Genomic DNA, 23,542 nt, shown 5'->3' on the forward strand with positions numbered 1-23,542 from the left:
TTCTTATGTTCTGACTCTGACTGCACAGCTCCCATTGACTTGGAACCATAGCCAATGGGAGCTATGGGGGGTGGAGCCAGCACTCAGGGGCAGTGCGCAGAGCCTTCCTGGCCACTTCTGTGTCTAGGAGCCACAGGGACACATCACCACTTCCAGGAAAGCAGCTGAGCTGAGCGCCACCCAGAACTCATACCTAAACTCCCTCCCATGCCCAAGCCATCCTGGAGCCAATGGGACTTCTAGCGGACAGGTCAGCAGTATTGACCAAAGCTGCCAGGGTCCCTTTCCTGCTGGGCAATCTGGTTGAAAACCAGACACCTGGCAACCCTAACTTCACTGTATGGGTATGTCTACACTACCCCCCTAGTTCGAACTAGCGGGGGTAATGTAGTCATACGGAGTTGCAAATGAAGCCCGGGATTTGAATTTCCCGGGCTTCATTTGCATAAAGCCGGCCGGCGCCATTTTTAAATGCCGGCTAGGTCGGACCCCGTGCTGCGCGGCTACATGCAGCACGGACTAGCTAGTTCGGATTAGGCTTCCTAATCCAAACTAGCTGTACACCTCGTTCCTACTTGAAAGTAGGAATAAGAAATCCTCCGGAAAAGGGCTTATTTTCCGGAGAATCGCGTCTAGACCGGCGCTTTTCTCCGGCTTATCCCCAAGCCGGAAAAAAGCGGCAGCCATGTAAATGCAAATGCCGCGGGGGATATTTAAATCCCCCGCGGATTTGTAATTCCGACTCATCTCATTAGCATCCCTTTTCCAGAAAGGGATACCAATGTAGACGTAGCCCCTTAGTGCGGACTCCGTGCCCGCGGCTACACGCGGCACAGAGTAGGTAGTTTGAATTAGGCTCTCTAATTTGAACTACCAGTACACCTCGTTCCACGAGGAGTAACGGTAGTTCGAATTAGAGAGCCAGTGTCTCAAGTGGGCGTTTTTTTATTGCTTATCCATTGAGGGCCACGTCAATGAGGGGATTTTTTTTCTGCTCACTTGCATGTGGCCCCCAACTGATTTTTCTGTGGGTCATGTCCCCAAACCCAGAAAAGGTTCCCTATCCCAATCTAGAGTAAGCATATAATGGCATGGTCATAGGTTGGCTACATTTTTACATGTGGTTTGCAAAGCTGTCAACGATTCCACCAAGTACAATGCAGTAGTGAATTAAGTCCTTTGATTTCTGCTCTCCCCTAACAGGTCTCAAATATAATACCATTAAATATGTCCAAGAAACAAAATGTACTGCTATGGAAGACAGGAGGGTTTGGGGTACTGGGAAAGATTATAAAGGCTTTCACATTTAGGTGACAAGTTTGAATCTTGCTCAGGTCTTTCAGTGACTGAAAAATTGTTACCTTCTAATGCCTGCCTATGGGAAATAAGTTTCTGGTTGAAGTCCAGTTCACAGTAAATAAATGTCCCAGCGTCAGAAACCACTGAACATGTTTTCTAGTTTCCTTTAAAGCTAAAAATCAAAACCATTATATTTAAAGCTCTCATTACTCTTAATTACACAACAATCTGCCATTATAAAAATACACAAGATTCTTCCGCTCTCAGATCCTCTGGACCACACTCAGCAGGCTGCATCTACCAGAACCCATTTCTCATGATGTTGCCTCTTTGGTCAGAAATCTCTGCACGTATACCAGCTGCTTTAGGCCATTTGACCACAGGCATTTGACAAATTTCTCTACATATTATAAACATAAAACTCTTCTTTCCCACACTTCCTTTAGATCCCATCTTCTTGTTGTGTTTGGACTTGGTTCTTAATTTTAAAGAAAGATGGGATCACTGCTGTTAGTGTATCTAGCTGTTGTTGGTTCTCTCAGCAAGAATATATAGTCATTGTTGCTTAGGAAAGATTTATGTACAAAGGTCTCCATTTTATAAGTTGCCTACAAAACTTTCTTATGTAAGCATTGTTATGTTGTCACGTATGTTTTATGTATGCACACACTAGTTATTGATACGAGCCTACGTAATCATGTCCTTGTAATAAAATCAGATCACTACTCTACCCATGAACAGGTTTAAATGCTACTACAGGTTTTTGTCCTTGCTGCAATTCATGCTGATAAACCCAGCCTCTCAGATTCAAACTTTAAGGTCAGAAGGAACCATCAAAATAATCTTGTCTGACCATCTGCATTTTGCAGCTGAACCTCACTGCTCCATTATGAAGAGCAAACACAGGTCAATGAGAGGAAAGAGTTGAGAAATTGGTCTTTGGTTAAGTGTGAGTGGACAAACACTAGGACTCTGATTTACACAGAATCAAGAAAAGAGAGACTTTCCATTTTGTGGGGCATTTGTTATGTTGGTGTCAGCCTGTGAACTCAGGGTACAAAACCTAAAAGTGTTGCAGTTAATCCTGGACCATTTCCAGCTAGTAACTTCCATTTCTAGAACTGTGAAGGGGACCCATCTTTAACATATGGTTTTAGCACTGAATCACCGCTTTCCTTCCTTTCTATGAGACAGAGCATTGCTCACCGTAGCTAAAAACTCTTCTTTAAACAAAGAAAACCCAAAAACAAAAACAAAAGCACAAAACAAAAACCTAGCACCCTCCAGAATCTTCCTTCATCTCATTCTGAATGGGATTGAATAGTCTGGATGTTTCTAAAATTTGCTAGAGTCTGAATCAGAATCACCAACCTCAGACATTCAAGAAAACCCTCAAGTTTATATAAAATAGGGTATGTCTACACTACAAAGTTAATTCGAACTAAAAGCCACTAGTTCAAATTAACTTTAATAGGGTATGTCTACACTACAGCACTAATTCGAACTAACTTAGTTCGAATTAGTTAATTCGAACTAAGCTAATTCGAACTAACGCATCCAGACTAAAAAACTAGTTCGAATTAGCGTTTTGCTAATTCGAACTAGCATGTCCACATTAAGTGGACCCTGAACAGGGCTTAAGGATGGCCGGAAGCAGTGCCGGCAGGGCATCAGAGTAGGACTTAGAGCGTGGAGCTGCTGCCTCAGGCTAGCCGAGGGCTGTGCTTAAAGGGACCCAACCCCCACCCCGGACAGACAGTTCTCAGGGGTGCCCCGCTTGCAAAGCAGTCCTGTCTTGGAGTGCCCTGAGTGCCCACACTGGGTACATCTCAGCACTCGGCCATCAGACCGGCTGCACTTGCCGCAGGCTGCCATCTGGGCAGAGGAGGCAATTGGGGGGCTGCAGGAGAGCTTCCACCCCCAGAAGCCCGCAGAGCCAGCCGAGTCCTCCCCATCGGGGGCTCGTACCCCATTCCACCCTCACCTCCTTCCACTTACCCTTCCCTAGCCCCCCTTCCTGATGTACAAAATAAAGAAAACGTGTGTTCAAAAATAGAATCTCTCTTTATTGAACAAAACTCGGGGAGACTGGGAAAAGGAGGTGGGAGAGGAGAAGAGAGAGGGTGGGAGAGGGGAGGGCAACTAAAATGATCAGAGGTTTGGAACAGGTCCCATATGAAGAGAGGCTAAAGAGACTGGGACTTTTTAGTTTAGAAAAGAGGAGACTGAGGGGGGATAGGATAGAGGTCTATAAAAGCATGAGTGGGGTGAAGAGGGTGCATAAAGAAAAGGTCTTCATTAGTTCCCATAATAGAAGGACTAGAGGACACCAAAGGAAAAGAATGGGTAGCAGGCTTCAAACTAGTAACAGAAAGTTGTTCTTCACAAAGCAAAGAGTCAACCTGTGGAACTCCTTGCTCTAGGAGGCTGTGAGGACTAGAACTAGAACAGAGTTTAAAGAGAAGTGAGATAAAGTGATGGAGGTTGGGTCCATGGAGTGGTATTAGCCATGGGGTAGGAGTGGTGTCCCTGCCCAAAGTTTGTGGAAGGCTGGAGAGGGATGGCAGGAGACAAATGGCTTGGTCACTGTCTTCGGTCCATCCCCTCCAGGATCCCTAGGGTTGGCCGCTGTCAGCAGACAGGCTACTGGGCTAGATGGACCTTTGGTCTGACCCAGTATGGCCATTGTAAGCTCAGGGCTCAGGGTCGGGGGTCTCAGTGGACCACCTTGATTTTCATGCACACCTGCTCCTGGGTGGCCAGGCTGGCAGCTCTCCTGCCCTAGACGGCCACTTTCCTGTGCCTAGTGCGGAGGTCGTGGACGAGGTCCACGATCTCCGCACTAGACCAGGCAGGTGCCCGCCTCTTGCGGTCCTGGGCAAGCTCCCAGGAGCCGCCAGCCTGGTCCCAGGAAGAGGGGGAGGGCTGGGGGGCATCGGGTGGCTGGCTCGAGCCGTGCCAGGTGCAGGGTCTGCTAGCTGGGTGCTGGCACGGGCATCGTAGCCAGCCCGTGCCACTTTAAAGGGGCCGGGGCCGGGAGGGGGGCAATAGAGTTTCCCTGGTGTTGGCCAGAGTAGCCACCAGGGAAAGCTGGGGAGGGCTAGCCTCCCACTAGTTCGAATTAAGGGGCTACATACCCCTTAATTCGAACTTGTAAGTTCGAACTAGGCTTAGTCCTCGTACAATGAGGTTTACGTAGTTCGAACTAAGCGCTCCACTAGTTCGAATTATGTTTGAATTAGCGGAGCGCTAGTGTAGCGCCTATCAAAGTTAATTCGAACTAACATCCGTTAGTTCGAATTAACTTTGTAGTGTAGACATACCCATAGGGGCTACACATACAAACCGCTAGTTCGAATTTAAATCGAACTAGCGGAGCGCTTAATTTGAACTAGGTAAGCCTCATTCTATGAGGAATAACGCTTAGTTCGAATTAAGTAGTTCGAATTAAGGGGTGTGTAGCCACTTAATTCGAACTAGTTGTAGGCTAGCCCTTCCCAGGTTGTCCTGGTGGCCACTCTGGGCCAAACCAGGGAAACTCTATGCCCCCCTCCCGGCCCCGGAGTCCTTAAAGGGGCATGGTCTGGCTACAGTGCTTGTGCCAGTTGCAAGCCTGCCAGCACCCAGCCAGCAGAACCTGCACCTGACTCAGGATGAGCCAGCCACCCGCTGCCACCCAGCCCACCGCCTCTTCCCAGGACCAGGTTGGCGGCTCACAGGAGCCTGCCCAGGGGTGCAAGAGGCGGGCGCCCGCCTGGTCTAGTGCGGAGATTGTGGACCTCACCGAGGTTTGGGGGGAAGCCTCCAACGTCCACAATCTCCGCACTAGGCACAGGAAAGCGGCCGTCTGGGGCAGGATAGCTGCCAGCCTGGCCACCAAAGGCCACATGTGAACCCAGGAGCAGGTCTGCATGAAAATCAAGTTGGTCCAGTGAGACCCCTGACCCTGAGCTTAGAACATAAGAATGGCCGTACTGGGTGAGACCAAAGGTCCATCTAGCCCAGTAGCCTGTCTGCCGACAGCGGCCAACACCAGGTACCCCAGAGGGGATGGACTGAAGACAATGACCAAGCAATTTGTCTCGTGCCATCCATCTCCAGTCTTCCACAAACAGAGGCCAGGGACACCATTCCTACGCCTTGGCTAGTAGCACTCCATGGACCCAACCTCCATGAATTTATCTAACTTCTCTTTCAACTCTGTTATAGTTCTAGCCTTCACAGCCTCCTCTAGCAAGGAGTTCCATAGGTTGACTATGTGCTGTGTGAAGAAGAACTTTCGCTTATTAGTTTTAAGCCTGCTGTCCATTCATTTCATTTGGTGTCCTCTAGTCCTTCTATTATGGGAACTAATGAAGAACTTTTCTTTAATCACCCTCTTCACACCACACATGATTTTATAGACCTCTATCCTATCCCCCCCTCAGTCTCCTCTTTTCTAAGCTGAAAAGTCCCAGTCTCTTTAGCCTCTCTTCATATGGGACCTGTTCCAAACCCCTAGCATTTTAGTTGCCCTTTTCTGAACCCTTTCCAAGGCCAAAATATCTTTTTTGAGGTGAGGAGACCACATCTGTACACCGTACTGAAGATATGGCTTCCCCTTCTCCTTCTTCCCCTGGCTTCTCCCTTCCAGCTCCCTCCTCCCAGGTTTCCCCCTCCCCTCTTCCACCCTCTCTCTTCCCCTCTCCCACCTCCTTTACCCAGTCTCCCCAGAGGTTAATCCCCCCCCTCCAGTTTTGTTAAATAAAGAGAGTTTCTGTTTTTGAACATACATGTCCTTTATATTTTACATCAGGAAGGGGGGCTAGGGAAGGGTAAGTGAAAGGAAGTGAGGGAGGAATGGGGCACGAGCCCCTGATGGGGAGGACTGGGGTGGCTCTGTGGGCTACTTGGGGTGGAAGCTCTCCTGCAGGGCCTCCTGGATCCTGACAGTCCGGATTGACCCCTCCGGATGGCAGCCTCTGGCAAGTGCAGCCGGGCTGATGGCCGAGTGCTGTGATGTGCCGAGTGTGGGCATTCTGGGTACTCCAAGACAGAGCTGCTTTGCTGTCCCTCATAGAGTTAGACAAGCAAGTGGGGAACCCTGAGAACTGTCTGTCCAGGGTGGGGGTCAGGTCCCTTTAAGCGCAGCCCTCGGCTAGCCTGAGACAGCAGCTCCACACTCTAAGTCCTAACCTGATGCCCTGCTGGCACTGGTTCCGGCCAGCCTTAACTTCAGTTCAGGGTCCACTCAATGTGGACATGCTATTTCGAATTAGCAAAACGCTAATTCAAATTAGTTTTTAGGTCTAGATGCACTAATTCGAATGAGCTTATTTCGAATTAACTAATTCGAATTAAGTTAGTTCAAATTAGTGCTGTAGTGTAGACATACCCATAGTAAGTGTGGGGTTCTTTTTATTTGCCTTCTGGTTCCTGAACTTTCAAAGTACTATTGGCTCACAGTTTCAAACATTTCTCCACGGTCATAATGGCTAGAAACTTAAAAAAAATTCACTCAAATTCTTACAAAATAACTTTTGTCTAGTACGTGGAGCCTTAAGTAAAATATTAGCTATTGAGAGAGCTGGCAATACTGTGAGGTTCAGATAATGAGGTTCTGATCTGAATTTTCCAAGTGTTCAGGTGTGTTTGGATTTAGTGTTTACAGGGTAACTATACAGCTTTTATCACTTAGATTTCAACTTCAAAATTTTGGGAGAGTTCTGTTTTGAACCCATATTGTAAGATTGATACTTCTAGCCTCATTTTGCATTGTAAGCCCAACCAACATTATTAGGGAGTCAAATTCTTACCTGGTTTTGGCAATCAGTGCATTATAGCATATGATGACATGAAGGTGGATGCACAAAATATAGCTGTCATAAATATGCTGTAAAGATTTATTGGAAGTGTTGCATAGCTTTTAATATATATGGGTATGTCTACACTACAAAGTTAATTCGAACTAACAGCTGTTAGTTAGAATAAACTTTGATAGGCGCTACACTAGCGATCCGCTAGTTCGAACTTAATTCGAACTAGCGGAGCACTTAGTTTGAACTAGGTAAACCTCATTCCACGAGGACTAAGCCTAGTTTGAACTAACTAGTTCGAATTAAGGGCTGTGTAGCTGCTTAATTCGAACTAGTGGGAGGCTAGCCCTCCCCAGCTTTCCCTGGTGGCCACTCTGGCCAACACCAGGGAAACTCTACTGCCCCCCTCCCGGCCCCAGAGCCCTTAAAGGGACACGGGCTGGCTACGGTGCCCGTGCCAGGTGCAATCCTGCCAGCACCCAGCCAGCAGACCCTGCACCTGGCACGGCTCGAGCCAGCCACCTGCTGCCACCCAGCCCTCCCCCTCTTCCCGGGACCAGGCTGGCGGCTCCCGGGAGCCTGCCCGGGACCGCAAGAGGCAGGCGCCCGCCTGGTCTAGTGCAGACATCGTGGACCTCACCCACGACCTCTGCACTAGGCACAAGAAAGTGGACGTCTAGGGCAGGATAGCTGCCAGCCTGGCCACCCAGGAGCAGGTTTGCATGAAAATCAGGGTGGTCCAGTGAGACCCCCCGACCCTGAGCCTTGAGCTTAGAATGGCCGTACTGGGTCAGACCAAAGGTCCATCTAGCCCAGTGGCCTATCTGCCAACAGCGGCCAACACTAGGTACCCTGGAGGGGATGGACCGAAGACAATGACCAAGCCATTTGTCTCGTACCATCCATCTCCAGCCTTCCACAAACAGAGGCCAGGGACACCATTCCTACCCCCTGGCTAATACCACTCCATGGACCCAACCTCCATGACTTTATCTCACTTCGCTTTAAACTCTGTTCTAGTTCTAGCCTTCACAGCCTCCTGCAGCAAGGAGTTCCACAGGTTGTCTATTTGCTTGTGAAGAAGAATTTTCTGTTATTCGTTTGAAGCCTGCTACCCATTCCTTTCCTTTGGTGTCCTCTAGTCCTTCTATTATGGGAACTAATGATGAACTTTTCTGTATGCACCCTCTCCACACCACTCATGCTTTTATAGACCTCTATCATATCCCTCCCTCCGTCTCTTCTTTTCTAAGCTGAAAAGTCCCAGTCTCTTTATCTTCTCTTCATATGGGACCTGTTTCAAACCCCTCATCATTGTAGTTGACCTCCCCTTCCCCACCCTCTCTCTTCCCCTCTTCCAGCTCCTTTTCCCAGTCTCACCCAGTTTTGTTCAATAAAGATAGTTTCTGGTTTTGACCACACGTGTCCTTTATTTTGTACATCAGGAAGGGGGGCTAGGGAGGGGTAAGTGGAAAGAGGTGAGGGAGGAATGGGGTACGAGCCCCCAATGGGGAGACTGGGGTGGCTCTGCGGGCTCCTCGGGGTGGAAACTTTCCTGCAGCCCCCCGATTGACCCCTCTCTTCAGATGGCAGCCTGCGGCAAGTGCATCCGGGCTGTTTTCTGAGTGCTGTGATGTGCACAGTGTGGGCACTCAGGGCACTCCAAGCCAGGACTGGTTTGCAAGCGGGAAACCCCCTGAGAACTGTCTGTCCAGGGTGGGGGTCGGGACCCTTTAAGCACAGCCCTCGGCTAGCCTGAGACAGCAGCTCCACTCTCTAAGTCCTCATGGGTATGTCTACACTACCCCCCTAGTTTGAACTAGGGGGGTAATGTAGTCATACGGAGTTGCAAATGAAGCCCGGGATTTGAATTTTCCGGGCTTCATTTGCAACTCCGTATGACTACATTACCCCCCCTAGTTCGAACTAGGGGGGTAGTGTAGACATACCCCATCTGATGCCCTGCCGGCACTGCTTCCGGCCATCCTTAACCCCAGTTCAGGGTCCACTCTGTGTGGACGCGCTAGTTCGAATTAGCAAAACGCTAATTCAAACTAGTTTTTAAGTCTAGCTGTGCTAGTTCGAATTAGCTTAGTTCGAATTAACTAATTCGAACTAAGTTAGTTCGAATTAGCACTGTAGTGTAGACATACCCTATGTTTCAAAAATCTATACATTTTATGTAAAAATGTTTGTCCCACTCCAATGAGCCCAAAAATCACATAATGAGTTAATCATTTACCATTTTCAATCTCCTTCCATCTCTACCCAACAAAAAAATTCTTAAATATAAATGTCATTTTGATTCACAGCCAAAATCTGGAAAAATATCAACACATGTAATAGAAAATAAAAAGCTAGCGGTAGGAGGCATGTGGTGCCAGGGATATGAGGAGATTAACAATCAATGTGCAGAAGCCACAAGAATCAGTGCCCATTTTTAAAATTTTCAGCACTCCATGTGGTTTTGATTGAGTATGTATGCTCATATTTTCAAAGTGAAATAACTTTTCTTTAAAATGTAAAATATCATTTATTTTATGAAAGCAGGATTGTGCTGTGGTCAGGACATGGGAGTGGGAGGGTGGACAAACTCAGGTTCTAGTTCTCTCTCTAGTGCAGACTTGCTGGTGTTATTATTTAATGTTTGTGTTGCAGAAGGCCACAGCCAGGATGGACAACAATGTAGTACACACTATACCAGGGCTACTCAACACACGGCCCATGGGGGAGATCCTTGAACATGGCCTCCACTGGAAACATGCTCCACAATGGCGAGGCAACTCCTAGGTAGGGTGAGCATTGAAAGACGCAAGCGGACGAGCTGGCTGGAACAGACGGGTGCAGGGTGTCGGCATTTCTAGCCCTCAGGGAGGAGGTGCCAGGAGTGCCAGGGCATTGTGGGAATTGCTTTGTATTCATGCCCATCAGTGTGAAAGAATCTATTTGCATATATTTGAATACATATTTGCATGTATATGCAACCACACTTAAGTTGCAGCATTCGGCATGTGCTGTGAGTATCATTGTGACTCCCAGGGTTTCCAAAGTTGAGTAGCTCTGCACTATACAAACTCCCAGTTTTTGTCTCAAGAGCTAACACACAAGACAAGACATAATGGATGCAGAAGATTTTAAAAGAGAAGTTGGGCAAATGGTAACAAATATTGTAAGTCTGTTTAACATAGGCCAACTGACAGTCACTACCCCCTTTATGTTAATATCTGAGCACTTCACAATCATTAATTTATTCTTACAAAGTTCCTGAGAACTAAGGTAACACTATTCCCATTTTACATACAGAGAACTGAAACGCTCAGAGTACATCTACACAGCAGAGCTAAACTCGAAATAAGCTACACAACTTGAGTTACGCTAATTGTGTCGCTTTAGTCTAAATAGCTTATTTCGATTTTTGGCGCTGTCTACACAGCAGCTATTCTGAAATAGAGCACTCTTTACCCGACTTCCGTTACTCCTTGTACAATGAGGGTTACAGGAGCTGGAATAAGAAGCCCATTATTTTGAATTTATTTCAAAATAACAGGCTTGCTGTGTAGACACGCACTGACGTTATTCTGAAATAATGTTGCTGTCTAAACATTGCCACAGAGATTAGTTGATTTACTCAAGGTCACATGGGAAATTTGGGGCAGCTGCAGGAAATTAATCCAGTTTTCCTAAACTGCAGTCTTCTAGTGCCTGAAAACCATCTTCTATCCTGCCTCTGTATCTCAGCTTCACCAGCTGTAAAACGGGGTAATATTTCTGTCTTTCTCAAGAGCATTAGTGATATTCATATAAGTTTTTTAGATGGTTTGAATCCACCGGTCATCAGAGGCTACTGGAGTTTAAAGTGGTATTCGTTTTATCATTTGCTTTGTATGTAACCATATCCTGTTGTTTGGTTTTTTTAAATGTAAACTCTTCTCAGAAAAAAAGGTTCTTTCCTTCCTAAATCTTTTAAGATTTTAATTACTGCCAACAAAATACTGTTTTGAGCTTTAGTTGTAAGAAGCTTTTCTGGTGTTCTGCTCTACGAAAAGAATTCCCAAATATAAAATATTTTTCTTTTAAAACTACAATTCAAAACACTTTCCAGATCTGGAAATCTCAGCATTGTATGTAAAGATCTAGTTCAAGAACTGAAATATTTTAAATGATCCAACCTTATGTCATTCTTTCCAGAAACAAGTAGCTCATGTCTTAAAAGCAGAGAGGAAACCATTCCATGAGTTTTATATTCAAACCCAACTTTCTACAAAGATTGCATGACCAAATCCAGTGTTTTTAATTCCTGCACACAAGAGTACTTGCTAATTTTGATCGTAAGTATGCAACTCAAACTTGCATGTCTATGTAGTACAAGTAAGATTAGCATGAATGTGTGGCTCAGACCTGGGTGTGGTCTGTGGATGGACACTTACAAAAAGTACATTACACAACTTTGTGCATCCACTGGAATAAATTGGTCATGAATCCCAATGAATTTAAAGGAGATATGGTAGTCATGAACAGTGCAAGTAACTGTTTTCAGTTTACTAGCTGTTCTGAAAAAAACTGAATTTCTTTCAGGTCAACCTGAAATCAACTATTTTGGAATTTTTGACTCATCAAAAAAATCTGTTTTGGGGCTCTAACCCAAAACTAAACATTGTACCTCAATTTTAGGCATTTTTAGATAGAATTTGGAAATAAATAGTTACCCGGCGAAAGGAAATTACACAACTTTTGTAAAATGGAGGAAAATGTTGTGGTAGCTATGCCTCCCTTATACCCAATATTCCAGTAGTTAGGGCTCTCGCTTGACAAGCCTTGGGTTCAAGTTCCTGCTCCAGCATGAGAATTTGGCTCCCACCCAGGTGAATGACCTAATCATGAGGCTTCTAGCTATTGTAAGAAAGGGTCTTCTTGGTCTCTCCTGTTGATGTTTATTAGGCTTGCCAGATACCTTCACAAAAAACCCCGAACATGGCGGGGGAGGGGATGAGGGGGAAATTGGTTGAGCCAACCTTCCGTCCAAGAGAAACAGAAAACAGAAAATTTTACAAGTCCGGTATTTTCTGGGTTTTTTTTGATCAGACAGAAGACGCAATTTCCAGACTGTCTGGGTAAAAACCGGACACCTAGCAACCCTAGCTGTTATACTTCGTATACATGTCAAGATTTTACCAAAAATGTAGGATTCATGATTTCTTCAAGTATTATAAAATGATTTCACTGAAACCATAGAAACATCAGAGACTAGCATATCAGAGTCACTGGAAATACCATAGCGTGCATTCTCTATGCCTGAAAAATGGGGCATCTGTATCTAAAGAACATATCCATCCAGTTTCTACTAGGCATGCCCTATCAAGTACATTATGATGGAAAGAGTGCTTGTATATCCCTAGGTCAGTTTATGTTTATTTTTACATATGTTTTGATGTGACAAGATTTTACTTGTTTACTTATAACATTTTTGCTATTTTTGCAAATTGAGTACTTCCCACCAGATGTAAGAATGGGTTTTGCTTCCAAAATACAGGAATTTTTTCAAAACTTTTAAAGCATTATTCTAACTAATTTGAAATTTTAAAGCTTTTTATTCCAGATTGTGATGAGGATAACAGGCTAGGCTAGGATAATCAAAAAGCATTTAAGAAAGGTAAGCATTCAAATCCCACACGGGAAAAAACAATGCTGGAAAAAAAGTAGTAATAGCTAGAGAGGTTAGCAAGGAATACTACCTCCCCCTACTGGCAAATTAGAATAAGATCTCTTTGAGAAATGATCTCACAAAGGAGGATTTTTTGTTTCTCTGTTTAAGATAAGTATAGTACACAATATGGAACCAAGTCCATATGATGTGCTAGCTAAGGTTGAAACTAAGTTTACATAATAGTCATAATTCTGATGTACACTCATCCTTTCAGCAAAATAAAAGTTTTCTGTCGATATTTTACACTGTGATTTCGTTCTGGAGAGTAATTTTTGGGAAAACAAGTTTAATCAGGCAAAATGATTTAGTGATATGAAAACTGGGAAAGAGGGAAGGAGAGAAAGACATTTTTCACTTTTAGAAATATCTTTCATAGTTACTTGGAACACCACACCTCTAAAATGTCTGGGGCCAAAAATGCCACAATTGTTTTATTAATTTATCTTCATACAATCTAATGTCCGAATATCTTTTGGAAGGTCTGGTAAATAACTCATTGGAGCCTCTGATAAAATCCACAGAATCCCTGTTAAATTTTGTAAAGTTATAACACAAACTGGAGTCTTTCAAGTCTAAAAGAGCCACCTGTAGACTTCTTATATTTTGAAACAAACCAGCTAGATCAGGGCTACTCAAATTTGGAAGCCCCAAGGGCCACAATGATACTCACAGCACATGTCGAGGGCCACAACTTAATTGCGCTTGCATATACATGCAAATATGTATTCAAATATATACAAACAGATTCTTTCATACTGATGGGCATGAATACAAAGATTAAGACAAGACTACACAACACATAGGGCGTAGTAAAGTCAGTTCTGCTGATATTAATAAAATGCAACATTTACTCGATTTCCACCCATATTACATCACTTTTAATGAGCAATGACAGTCCATGAATTTAACTATTAAAACACATATCAACAGAAGACCATTATATTGACTTGCCATTGTGAAGTGTGTTCCCAGTGGAGGCCATGTTTAAAGGATCCCACCTGCGGGCCACATGTTGAGCTCTGCGTAAACCCAAACCACACTGCGGGCCACAAACAAATGCAGCCCGCGGGCTGTGTGTTGAGTAACTCTGAGCTAGATCAAAGAAATATCTCATCGATTTGGGAAGGAACTTTGCTGCAATACCAGCAACACAGAGTCTTATGTTAAATCTAAGAAATACTATTTCATAGGTTATTGAATACCTAGTCCAACTCAGCTCCTGAACAAAAAGCAGCTGTAGTGATGCCAGTAGGAAGAGGAAAGCATTTAAAAAAACTTGCATCTGTTATAACATCCCCCTCTATTGAAGGCACCTATCATCAGCTAAGTACATTGATCCTTAGTCTTGCGGTCTTTTGGGGCATGTCTATACTGGAGAGTTATTTCAAAATAACAAGGTGAGCATCCCCACAGCAAGCCAGTTATTTTGAAATTATTTTGAAATAATAACTCCTGCTTGTCATGAAGAATAACGCTCATTAGTGTGGACATTCAGCTGCTATTTCAAAATAATTGACCTCCAGAGGCCTCTCACAACTGCCCTTGTGGCCACTCTGGCCACACACCTGAAAACTCCAATACTCCCATTCTCCTGCAGTCTGTAAGCTGCAGGCGGAAGGGAAAGGGCTTGTGACACATGAGCCCTGCTAGCCCTGGTGCACAGAGCAGCCTGTCTTTGAACCATGTCTGACCCCAGTGCTCCCTCTGAGCCCCCCCCCCCCCCCCCCAGCTACCAGTACTTCCACAGCCACCTCGGAAGCCCCTGGTCAGGGGCGAAAGAGGGTACCAGCCTGGACTGCTGCAGAGATCCTGGATCTCATCAAGGTCTGGGGTGAGGAGACAAATCTCCAGGATCTCCACACCAGACTCCGCAACATCATGTGTACAGCTGGATGACAGGCAGCCTGGCCCAGAGGGGGCACAGCTACATCCTGGACCAGGTGCAGATGAAAATTAAAGAACTGCGACAGTCCTACACAAACAGCAGGGAGCAAAGTTCCTGCTCTGGGGTGGCACCACAGCCCTGCTGCTACTATGAGCAGCTGGATACCATCTTGGGAGAGGGCCAGTTACCTTCTCATCCCTCATCATCGACTCTGGCCAGGACACAGCCGTCATCAGCTCCATCAGGGCACGGCTGTGGAGGAGGAGGAGGAGGAGGAGAAGAAGCAGGAGGAGCAGGCCAACCTGAACACCATGCCCACCAGCCAGAAGGTCGTCATCTGCCTGGAGCCAGTCCTCCAATTCCAGGATGTCTCCCAGGGCTCAGACGAACCCGGCAAAAGCACTTCAGGTGAGTTCTATCACTTTCCCTCTACACACGTGGAGGCAAGTGGTGGGTGGCGTGGGGCTGCGTGCTCCTCACGCAGCCATGTCGGCCTAGAGATCACAGAGCAGCCTGTGCATGTGGGTGCACCTGGAGCACCAGCCTGGAGCACTCAGCTCCATGACGTTCTCACACAGGAACTCTTCCATCCTTCTCACAAGGTTCCTGCATAAGCCTGCTCCAGCCTCTGTGTGGGACCCCTTCCCATGAGAAGCTACCACTAAGGAGAATGGGGTCATGGAAACAAACAGTAGTGCCATACACAGCACAGGCTCATGCCCACACTCTCGGGCAGCATCTGTTCCCAGTCAAGGGCGGTGATGAGGAGGAGACCAATCCCCTGCATGGGAACCTGCAGGAGGGAGGAAGAGAAAAGGACCCCAGTAGCAATCTTTCCTGAAAGCAGCATCTGCCACTCACAAACACCTTCCCCAATACCCTCCCCAGCTCTCCTCCAGTGGGCAGGGAAAGAAGTTATCTCTCTGTGGGACACCGCCACTGCCAGACCCAGCATGTGTGCAACAAGGAAGGAAGCCAAGCCGCCCCATCCCCCCTCCTGTGTGCAGGATCCTGGCCTGGCCAGCATTTTCCATCCTGTGGAAGAGGTTTGAGTTCCAGAAGATGCAAGCATTGCGTGCCTTCCCCAACACCCAACATAAATGTCTGTGTATCACCCCCTGTGGTCCATGAGGGCCTGCAGCACGATGGAAAAGTACCCCTTCCTATGTATATATTCATAGGCATGGTGGTCAGGGGCCAGGATGGGGATGTGGATGCCATCAATGCCTCCCCCCCAAGCTGAGGAAGCCCATAGCTGGGGAAGACCATGGCAGCAAAGCCAGTAATGAGTCAGTCCACATGGCCCAGGGTGATGACCCTCTGCATCGGGATGGCATTGTTGACCACCTATAGAATCGTAGAAACATAGAATCATAGGCTTGCAAAAGCCCTTAGGTCAAGAGGTCACTGAATCCAAACCCTTCTCAAAGGAGGACCAACTAAACCATCCCAGCTGGAGCTCTGTCAAGCTGGGACTGAAAAACCTCTAGGGGTGGAGATTCCACCACCTCCAAGGAACATGTCCACTTTTTGGCAAAAATTTTCAGAAAAGCAGACATGCTCTTTCACCATCCCTGTAAACCTCATTCTTCGAGGCATAAGGGATGTGTCAAAAGAGCAGGTTTTTCTCAAATTTGATGCCGTGTAGATGCACCAAATTTCGGAAAAACTTCTTTTGAAAGAAAAGCAGAAAAATATACACAAATTGTGGTTTGCAATTTGTGTATCTTTTTCTAACTTTTCTTTGTTGTCTAAACGTAGTCTGAGGAAATAGGTCCTCAAATTATTTTTAGCACTTCCAGAAGCAGATGGTACTAGAAATATTGTTGGGAAAGCTGTTTTCTTAAGATCTGAAACCTTAATATTTTCCTGTAATATTTCACAGCTCTATAATAGCATTCACAAAGGTGAATATTATTTAACATATCAGAAAATGAGACACAGAGGTGGAATGATTTGTGCAAGGTTACACATACACATCAAGTCTGAAGCAGAGCTGAGACAAAAACTGAGGTCTCCTAGTTTTCCTGCTCTAACCAATAGATCATCAGAAATACTACTGTCCTGTCTCATAGATGAGAATCAAAACGTGCATGCACTGCTTACATTAATCAAAATAACCAAGCCCTTCAAGGCGCAACCTTCTGTAACAGGGATGAATAAAGAAAATGATTACAGAACAGCAGGTCCTCTGAGGAGGCGGGGGGGGGAGGACGGAGGACGCAAAAGAAGCCAGTAATTCATAGGGGCCCCAGGCCACTGGAGCCCAAGGCTCTTTAAATCGCCACTGGACCCTCATGCAATGCACTCCAGACAGTGCTGAGGGCTGCCTGGGAGAGGTTAGCCCCAGCCCCAACCCTTATGCCTGAGGCCTTGTGAAGTCACTGACTCCCGCCCCCACCTTGCCCAGAGGCCTGGTGAGTCTGTCAGCCCCACTGCAGAAAAGGAAGGATGGCATCTAATACACTCATTCAAAATGATCTAAACTGGAGAAATGCTCTGAGGTAAATAAAATGAAATCCAATAAGCACATGTGCGAAGTACGTCCCTTAGGAAGGAAAAATCAGTTGCACACACACAAAATGGGAAATGACAGCCTCGGAAGGAGTACTGCAGAAAGGAATCTGGGGATCATAATGGACCACAACTGTAACACTGGTGTAAAGAAGCAAACATCATTCTGGGATATATTAACAAGAGGATTGTAAGCAAGACACAAGAAGTAATTCTGCTCTACTTCATACTTGGAGCAGGCCTCACTTGTAGTATTGTGTCCAGTTCTGGGTACCCCATTTCAGGAAAGATGTGGACACATTGGGAACAGTCCAGACATGAGCAACAAAAATGATTAAAGGTCTAGAAAATATGTTTGGGGGAAGATTGAAAGAATTTGGGATGATAGCAGCTTTTAAGTACCTAAAAGGTTGAAACAAGGAGGGAGAAAAAAATATTCTCATTAACTTCTGATGACAGGACTGATGATAGCAATGGGTTTAAATTGCTGCAATAGAGGTTTAGATTGGACATTAGGAGAAACTTAATAAACTGCCCTGGTCCTGGGAGATTGTAAAAATCTCAATCGTTGGAGTTTTTTTCAAGAGCAGGTTAGACAAACACTTGCTGAATGGTGGTTGGTCCTGCCATAAGTGCAGGACTTGATGACCTCCCAAAGTTCCTTCCAGTTCTATGATTCTATGATAAACTCTTTTCAATAATCCCAATGGATCATGCTAAGATTACACCCTGAATAAAAAAATGGGTTGTGAGCACTAAAGAGCCCTTAGAGAAATTTGCCTAGTCTGCCAGGGTAACAGCTTCCATGTTTCTTTAAGAAACTAACACTACTACATTTAAACAAAGAAGTTATTTTTTACAAAAATAGAGTATTTTTGTCAGGCCATCCACTCCAGGAGTTTTAGAGGACCTCCACATGAAAGAGCTTCAGGACCCCTAGAGCAGACAACTGCACGTAACACTTTTTGAGAACAGAACCATCACAATTGAGCAAAAGCAAATATAACAATACTAGGGTTGCCAGGTGTGCGGTTTTTGCCCGGTATAATCTGTTTTTGTCATATGGAAGGCTGGCAGGGACATTCTTCCCCTGCCATGTCTGGCGGGGGTGGCGAGACCAGGGGGATTTAAAAGTGCAGTGACCTTTTTTTTTTCTTTTTTGCTCAACAAGTTTGGTCTCCTGGGTTTTTTGTTTGTTTGTTTGTTTGTTTGTTTGTTTGTTTTGTTCAACATCTTTGATCCCCCGTTTTTGTTTTTTTGCTCAACCAATTTTTTCCCCACCATGTTTGGGATTTTTTGTGAAAGTATAGGGCAACCAGGGTCAGACAGAGGCATGGGCAAGCTGGGCAGCTGCCCAAGGTGCCAACCAATGAGGGGCGCCTGATGGCAGAAGCCGCGCACCTGGCTCCCACAGCGCCGGCCCGCCCACATCCCCACGGTGCCAGCCAGCAGCGCTCTTCCCCCCACGGCTGCGGGGCCCTGCACAGCCCGGCACGCGCACCAGCAGTGCACACCAGGCCAGGCTTGGCAGCACATGCTCAAGCGCCCCGGGAGCGAGCCTCAAGATGAGCGCCAGTGGCCGTGACCGGCCCGCGCAGGCGCCAAGTGGGGGTGGGCCACGGGTGGGCCCGCACATACGCTCTGTGCCTGGGAGCAGTGCCACGCGCCCGGGACCAGGGCACCAAAACGGCTCGGGCCGGCCCCGATGGCAACCCTAACCAAAACATGTATTTATTTTCAAGTGCAAAAGAGAAAACACTCACAGAAAAGATTAAAAATTAACTGCAACATAACAGCACTTTAATCTAGATATCTGATTAAGCTTTTCTATTATGAGTTACAGTACAGTGCATAGTTTTGCAGGACAGGCTGAATAAACCAAGGAGCTGGAGTAGCAAGAAGTTAAAAATGGTGTTTCCCAGAAAACATATATTGGTAAAATACCAGTGTGATAATATGCAGTGAGACTTCCAAAATGAAATGTAGAATTGTTCCCCCTAACTACTGAAATACACCATTATATTCTTGAAACCTTAGTTTACCGCTGCAATATTTACTGTTGTACCTAACAACTAAATGTTTGACTAACTCTGTTCAGGGTGCTGTGTGTCCTCAATGGCTATTCCGTTGATCTTTAATTAAAAAGCAACTCCTTAGATGGTGGGATAATTATTAAATTAACCTGTAATAGGTTTTAAAAGATGTAAATGATTAACTTAAGCAGAATTGTTCAAGAAACAATATCTATTCAACTACTTCTTACACAATCTTCTCTTAGGTATATATGACACCAGAAGGTTAATTAACTTTCAGGAATTGCCAGGCAATAGTGTCTTGTAGTGTCTTGTAGTCCTGTAGTGTTTTTTATTTTTGTTTCACTTATTACATTTTGTAACTATACAGAAAGTAGGGGAGTTTTGTATGCAGAGTTCTAAAATAAGTCACAGATTTTACCTTCTGTTTGCTCATTAATTGAATTAGTCTTTTAAACATTTCAAGTTATTTTCTTACTTTGCCCTTAGTTTTATGACAAAGGGGAACTGTCCCACATCAGATCTGACATTTCCCGTATTTAAATTATAAATAAGAAAGTCAGAATTTGAGACTGTGAGCCACAACGTTTTAGTGACACACAGTCAGGGTTAAATGTGCCTAATATATGGGGATAGGGCTTTATTAAAAAGCAGAAGGTTCTTCACCAAACACAGCTTATGTAGCAGTTAGTTATGGGTCTGTCTTTTATTCCAAGAGTATATACTGGTATAATGACATGAGTACTTAGTCTATATAAAATATATATTCCATGAAGTAATATTCTGGGGCTCATTAGTTTAGAGCAGATTGAATTTGCTTAATCCTAAGGGGCACTCAAAAATTCAGAAAATGGAGTATTGGGAGCTATACTCCTCTCAGAGGAGGGATCTTTTCCTCTTTCTTGCATTGAGTTGGCTTCAGTGGATTGGAATCAGAGACTACAGAGTGGAGTGTAAATTACATCTGTAACAGAGAAGGTCTGGAAAGAAAAACTCTTCCAAAAAAGGTGTTCATGGACATTTAGGTTGGACACATTTTAAGAGAAATCATTTATATTCTCATAGGGATTTCTGTAAAAGGAAAATATTGAAGAACAGAGAATTTTCCCAGAGAAGAATTTTTGGTTAAGTGACTCAGTGTAACATTCTTTAATGTAAGTAATAATTAGGGTAAAACTATAAATAAGTTACAGTCTTGCAGAACCAATTTGGCAGAGATGATTATGCTTCTGACAAGAAAAACCTGTTTGTTTTTGATCCCGTTAACTTTCTGAGTTAAAATCTTTGTTATAGCTCATGCTTATTGTTTATATGCAGTTCGGCTACATGTATAATTTTAGGCCCCTGATGTGAGTCAAGCACATAATGGCTTTCCAAAGACCAAAACTGCAACAGAGAGCTTTTAAAGGATCTAAATATGCAGTTAGTGGAAAGCTAGAATTCTACAACTAGCTAGCATCAATTTCAACAAAAGTAGCGGTCCTGTAAAGTCAGATGCTAAATAGCATGTTCAGTTGTGCATTCAGCAAATACCAACACACAAAGAATTCATTCTAAGGCAATTGTAATTGTGAAAAATTCAGTAACCCTCACCCCAACCAAAAATTATTACTATCTTCTTAACAGATATTATTTATAATATAGTTCAGCTATATTTAGCCAAAATATTTCATTTCTGTATCAGTTTCCCATCCCAGTTCTCTGCAGATATCCCCATAGAAATCTGTCTTATCTTTTAAATATGTGGTCTCTTCATTCTTTTGATGTTTGCCATTGCAGTCCCCGATTCTCTCTTTAGTTCAATAAAAAACATTTCTAACTTATTTATCCAGGTCTGTGGTCAGAAATCACTCCTTGTGCTCATTAAACCATTCATCTACTGGTGCGTGCAAGTACAGAATTACAATAAAATTGTTGCACATGCAAGAATCATAGAATACTAGAATTGGAAGGGACCTAGAAAGGTCATAAAGTCCAATCCCCTGCCCTCATGGTAGGACCACATATCATCTAGATCGGCAGTTCCCAATCTTTTCCAGATGGGGACCCATTTTGACAATTCAGGAAGACTTGTGACCCAAGGCAATTAAAAAACGGGGAGGAGGGGGGCAGTGCCATAACTAGCAAATTTTGCACCTTAGGCAAGAATATAAAATTGTGCCCCCTCCTGTTTATATATTCATAGTAGTTATTTCATAGAAAAACTGAAAATACATTAATAATAAAATAATAACACTGCATTTATTTTAGTTGTGGTGCGAGAAAGACACTCACCCCCAAACTGCTCCCCCCCCCAGCTTAAACCCTACACGCAGAGGCTGGAGGGGCTGGAGGAGTCACACTCAGGGGCTGGAGGGGTGGCAGTCTCACAGTCAGGGATCTGGGGGGCACACTCACTCAGGGGCCTTAGAGTCACACTCGGGCTGGGAGTCACACTCTGGAAGTCACACACTCAGGGGCTGGGAGTCAGGGCCTCGGGGGCACACTCTAGGCCTGGGAGTCTCTCACACAGGTGTTACAAAAATATTAGAAACATAAAACACATTATCAGGGCCTGACAAACGGCTGCGAAATCTGCTCGCCAGCCCCGCACTGCGCATGCTCAAGACCTGCATTGCGCATGCACGCACCGCCGGTGAACAGGGCGACCAGCTAACATCTACTCGCCATGGTGAGTAGATCCAATGATTTGTTGAGCCCTGCACATTATTCAAAAAAACAAGTAAAATTTCGTATTTTACCAAACAGTTTCACCTGAACTTAAATTAGTGGGATGGCTGAGCTTGCATTTGCCTTGCTAACTGTTGTATCCTTGGAATTGTTGTGGCACCTCCCAGCACAGTCCCAGCCTCTGCCCCCCAGGCTCCAGAACACAGTCTCAGCCCCTACCCCAGCCCCCATGCTGCAAGCCAGTCAGGATTCTGCCCTGGCCAGACAACACCAGCTGCAGGAACCCTGGCCAGGGCGGCTGAAAACCTCTCAACAGGATGCCCGGACACCTGGCCTTCCACCCCCACCCCCACCTACCTGAGCTGGGCACTTCTTCTTCTCTGCACTCCCTGGCATTCTAACTTCTTTCCTTTCCATGTCCAGGGATATTTCCTTACTCCAGTGGTCACCAACCAGTAGATCAGGATCTACTGGTAGATCTTGGAGCCTCTGACAGGTGATCCTGACTGGTTTGGCCAAGAGGCTATCAAGTGCCGGTACTTCAGCTGCCCCTCCCCCATCAGAGGCGTAGCGAAGGTGTTTTGTGCCAGGGGGCGAAGGCAAAGTTTGCACCCCCCACAAATCTGGCACATGGCTGAGACGGATCCTGGGCGAGGAGGGGAGCTTGTACTGCATCTTACCCCACTCCCTCCAGTTTGGGGCCAGGCCCCTGTACACACTAACCCTTCGGCAGAGGTGGAGGGTCAGTACTGGGGGCAGGGAGGCGGCTCCAGCCAGCAGAGGAGAGGCAGGCAAGCAGAGGGATGACGGAGAGTGGAGGGGCACTAAATTGGCACCCCACTAGCAGGGCACCTGGGGGCAACCCTTCCCCTTCCCGCCCTCCTCACTACATCACTGTAAATAATCCACATCTTAGAATATTAATTGTTTAATGAATTACTTATTTTACTAACTACAGACAAATATAAATTATAAAGTTTTGGGGGTTTACATTCTGTTAAATATTTTTTTCTCTTTAATTTGTTCATATCCTGGTCTCATTAGGTTCACATCTTTTACATTAAAAATGCCAAATTCTTAATATATGTAAATTTAATAAACACAAGAGAAATAAATGTTATACAACCTAAATATGAATTTCATCTCTATATTTCAATCAAGCATTTAAAACCACTGTTATAGCAAACTCATTGCTTTAATGAATAAAAGGTAAAAAAGATTGAGCATATCAAATTTATTTGAACCAATCTGTAATGCTTCCTAAGTGCTGAGTTACTTACTAGTTAACCCAGTTGTTTTTCATACTGTTGCACAGCGATAAACTACATCATAATTATGAATGTAAGAGATTAACTTGCCTATTAAAATAACACTCAAAAATATTTTTAAATCGAAGTAACACACACCTCAAGAGAGAGGGATAGCTCAGTGGTTTGAGCATTGGCCTGCTAAGCCCAGGATTGTGAGCCCAATCCCTGAAGGGGCCATTTAGGGATCTGGGGCAAATCTGTCAGGGATGGTACTTGGTCCTACTGTAAGAGCAGGGGACTGGACTCCATAACCTGTCAAGGTCCCTTCCAGCTCTATGAGATGATATATATTATCTGCTATGAGAATTGCCCTCACTTTTTTGAAAGCATTT

This window comes from Pelodiscus sinensis, chromosome 9 (assembly GCF_052426305.1).
Source record: "Pelodiscus sinensis isolate ZL-2025 chromosome 9, ASM5242630v1, whole genome shotgun sequence".
NCBI lineage: Eukaryota > Metazoa > Chordata > Testudines > Trionychidae > Pelodiscus > Pelodiscus sinensis.